This window comes from Bos javanicus, chromosome 1 (assembly GCF_032452875.1).
Source record: "Bos javanicus breed banteng chromosome 1, ARS-OSU_banteng_1.0, whole genome shotgun sequence".
NCBI lineage: Eukaryota > Metazoa > Chordata > Mammalia > Artiodactyla > Bovidae > Bos > Bos javanicus.
In genome coordinates this window covers 87,816,373-87,821,193 of record NC_083868.1, presented here as the reverse complement: position 1 = coordinate 87,821,193, position 4,821 = coordinate 87,816,373, and positions in this window count along the sequence as shown.

The following is a 4,821-nucleotide window of genomic DNA, read 5'->3' as shown; positions in this document are numbered from 1 at the left end:
GAGCTGAAATGAGTTCCTTCTCAACCCACAGTGGTTTATTTATTGCTGCCACAAAATAAAAATATACTTGTCAACGTGGAAAGTTGTAACACTTATATGCTTTTTATTGATGGAAAACTTAGAATTAGTGTGACATGACAAATCTGTCCCATTAGAAACATGTCAATTAATCATACTGATTGATAAACCCAAGTATCGTTTCTTAAGTTTTTTTTTTTTTTTAATATTTATTTATTTGACTGTGCCAGGTCTTAGTCACAGCATGTGGGATCTAGTTTCCTGACCAGGGATTGAACCCAGGCCCCTCTGCATTGGGAGCTCAGAGTCTTAGCCACTGGACCACCAGGGAAGTCCCATTTCTTAAGTTTTAAAAATCACATACTTTCCAAGGAACCTGAAAACTTCCTTTTTGAAACAGATCTCAATTTTTCCCATGCCTGCCTTTGAGGTAAACTAAGTCTTTCTGTTGACTTTACCAAAAATGATTTTTTTCCCCAGGAAAAAATATACGGCATATGTAAAAGCCTGTATGCAGTTTTCAAATAACTCCAGTCATTAAAAGCAGAGCTGCAAACACAGGGCTGGGCAGGGGTGGGAGGGATTAGGGGAGTCCTTTTCTGTACAGTGAAGTTTGGTTCTCTGTGAAGTCGAATTTCATCAAACTGTGTTATGAATTTTAAATATATTGGATGCTAAAAGAGAAAAAATAAATATGCTGTCCTTTCTTGTGGCCCTGTCTTTAGATGTATCTGGTCATTACCTTGGCAACCCTTACAAATGGCAACTGACGTCAAGAAAAGAGGAAAAACACCGCTGAGAGCATACACTCCATGCATTATAGATCATCCTGAGGCCTCAGTCCCTTGCAGGCACTAAATGGCTTTGAGATGAGCACAAGCAATCTCTCATTTTACAAACATTCTTCATAAACTTTTTAAGGACTTAGAGATCTGAGAAGAGCATCTTTGAGTTTTTAATTTAAGCAAAATACAGTTCAGCTATTAGCTTAGGTGTTCTGACTCACGATAACTGCCAAGCCCATTAAAGTGTTTGTCACTGGTAAATCTTAAAAACGAACAGAAGCTGCTTTTTTCTTTTAAGAGTTCCCCCCCGCCCAACTTTCATTATGAAAAAGTTCAGAGCATCAGAATTTGAAAGAATTTTACAGTGAACACCTGTGTACTCATCACCCAGAGTCCTCCATTACCATTTAAATTTACTGGCCTAGTACATACCTGTCTGTCTGTCTGTATGTCTATCCACCTGTACATTCATCCATCCCCTTATATATACTGTAATCCATCTAATTTTTGATGCATTTCCAGCATCGAAATTACAGACATGAATGTAGTTCTAGCCAGGAGTTTTAACCACTGGAAAACCAAGGAAGTTCCTATAGGTTTTCTTTTGATACAACATTTACAGTGACATGCACAAATCTTAAATGTACATTTGCCAGAGGTTTGAACAGTGCATACAAAGTCCCATCAAGATATACAGCAGTATTGTAATCACAGTGCCCATGTGACTCTTCTCATTTAGTTCCAACCCCCAGCCACCCTCCAGAGGCAACCTCTCTTCTAATTTCTGAATTAGGGCTTTAGCCTAAATGAGGGCTTCCCCAGTGGTAAAGACTCTGCCTGCTAATGCAGGAGCTGCGGTAGATGTAGGTTCGATTCCTGGGTGGGGAAGATCCCTTGGAGGAGGAAACGGCAACCCACTCCAGTATGCTTGCCTGGAGAAATCCATGGACAAAGGAGCCTGGTGGGCTATAGTCCATGGGGTCGTAAAGAGTCAGACATGACTAAGCACACTTACATACTTGACCTAAATGGGAAGGAAATCCAAGGAATAAGGGATATATGTATCCATGTGACTGGTTCACTTTGCTGTATGGTAGAAACTAACATGACATTGTAAGGCAATTAAACTCCAATAAAATAAACAAACAAAAATAATTTTAAAAAAGAGCCTTGTATTAGGTCTTATTACCTCTAAGAGCCTTTCCTCCTGAACTGTCCTAAGGACTTCATCCGTCCTTCAGATTGCAAGTGTACATGTTCAGTGACACATAATACTTGCATAGCCAGCATTTACTTTTCTTCTTTTGTAGCTTTCCCCTGACTGCTACCATGTAATCACAAAACCTCTGCTTTAGCGATGAAAGGCAAGATCAGAACAGGCTGTGTAATTTTTTAGACTCAGTGCAAAATGAAAATGCAAGGCCCATGTTCAAAATTAATTAAGAATGTCAACATAGTGACAGCCAAGCATTAAACTAAATACAGGGCCCTTCTAAATGCAGGGCCTTTTCAACTGCCCAGGTTATACACTTGTGAAGCTGGCCCTGGTCAAAGATTGAACAATTGTTACAGTGCTGCCGATTGATCAAAGTGTTGTGCAGCCAAGCTGGGTTGTGGAGCTACTCATTTAGAAGTTGAATGGTGAGCGGAGGTCCGGGAACCTGGCAAAGGGTCAGAGTAATCCACAGCAGAGAAGTACTCGGGGGATTCTAGCAGCAGTTATATATATAACAATATATATATGGATGTATCAGGGTTTCAGCCTTGGAGATGGCCCTTCTGCTGCCCTCTGGCTGCAGATGTCCTTGGCAAGTGACTCTGGCTCAGTCTTTCTTTGTAGCCTACTCTCCCTGAGTCATGAAGGAGTCTTGTAACCCAAGCTAGACTAACTGGAGATTTTCCCTATGGTTTTTGTGCTTAGAGCTGCAGAGGCATTATCTTCCCAGCCTCTTCCTTACTTTTATTTCCACACTGTGCCGCCTTGAACCAGGGATGGAACCCATGCCCCTTGCAGAGGAAACACAGTGTCTTAACCCCTGAACCAGGGAAGTCCTGTACTGCAATCTTATAAGAGAACCAAAGTAAGATTTTTCAGGGTTTTGATTAATTTCAGAATTAAGTAGCACAGGTTTTATAGATTTATGGTCCATTTGCTCCAGGCTCTCTACACATAATATTTTTAAAATAAGCTTTGTTTTTAGAGTAGTTTTTTGTTTCATAGCAAAATTGAGCAGAAAGTACAGAGAGTTCCCATATACCTCCTGTCCCCACATATGCATAGTCTCCCCCACTATCAACACTGTGAATTAAAGGGGTAAATTTGTTATCATCAATGAGCCTACTTATCACCCAAAGTCCATAGCTTACATTAGGGCTCACTCTTGGTATTTTGTATTCCATGACAAATGTGTGACAGTGTGTATCAAACATTAGAGTATAATACAGAACCAAAATCCTCCATGTTCTGCCTGTTCATCTTTTCCTCTCCCCTCTTCCTTGGCAACCACTGATCCTTTCATTATCTCCATAGTTTAGACATTTCCAAAATGTAATACAGTTGAAATCATATAGGATATTACCATTGTAGATTGGATTCTTTCACTCAGTGATGTGTATTTAAGGTTCTTCCACATCTTTTCATGGCTTGTAGCTCATTGTTTTTAAGTGCTGAAGAATATTCCATTGTCTAGATGTGCCATGCTATATTTAACCATTTACCTAATGAAGGACATCTTTGTTGCTTCCAAGTTTTGGCAATTATAAATAAAGCTGCAGAAAACACCTGTGTGCAAGTATTGTGTGGACATAAGTTTCAACTCATCTGGGTAAACACTAAGGAGCCACAACTGGTGGATCATATGCTAAGACTATGTTTAATTTTATAAGAAACTGTCAAACCATCTCCCAAAGTTGGCTGTACCATTTTGCATTCCCACCAGTAATGAAAGAAAGTGCCTGTTGCTCCACATCCTGCTAGTATTTGATATTGTCAGTATTTTGGATTTTGTCCATTCTAGTGCATGTGTAGTGATTTTAATTTGCAATTTTAAATTTAATTTGCAATTTCCTAGCAGAGACATTACTTTGCCAACAAAGGTCCATCTAGTCAAGGCTATGGTTTTTCCTGTGGTCATGTATGGATGTGAGAGTTGGACTGTGAAGAAAGCTGAGTGCCGAAGAACTGATGCTTTTGAACTGTGGTGTTGGAGAAGACTCTTGAGAGTCCCTTGGACTGCAAGGAGACCCAACCAGTCCATTCTGAAGGAGATGAGCCCTGGGATTTCTTTGGAAGGAATGATGCTAAAGCTGAAACTCCAGTACTTTGGCCACCTCATGCGAAGAGTTGACTCATTGGAAAAGACTCTGATGCTGGAAGGGATTGGGGGCAGGAGGAGAAGGGGACGACGGAGGATAAGATGGCTGGATGGCATCACCGACTCAATGGACGTGAGTCTGAGTGAACTCCGGGAGTTGGTGATGGACAGGGAAGCCTGGCATGCTGCAATTCATGAGGTAGCAAAGAGTCGGACATGACTGAGTGACTAAACTGAACTGAACTGAACTGAATGATCTATAGTGTTGAACATCCATCTTTTCCTATTCTTATCTTGCATCTGCATATCTTTTTTTCTTTTTTACTGAAAAATTTTTGTTGGCTTTGTTTTAATTTTTGTGTGTGTGTGTGTGTGCTGGGTCTTGATTACTGTGAGCAGGTGCTCTCCGGCTTCTGTGAGCAGGGACCACTCTTCACTGTGGTGCATGGACTTATTGCGGTGGCTTCCCCCATTGCAGAGCACAGGCTCTAGGTGAATGGGCTTCAGTACTCGTGGCACATGGAATCCTCCCAGTCCAGGATTCAAATCTGTGTCCCCTGCATTGGCAGGCACATTCCTATTTAGCGTACCACCAGGGAAGTCCTGTTGGCTTCTTCATAATTAAATTTTTTCGTTAATATATATCTGACATATTATATTAGTTTCAGGTGTACTTTCTTGGCCTTTCAGAAAGAATCAGGAAT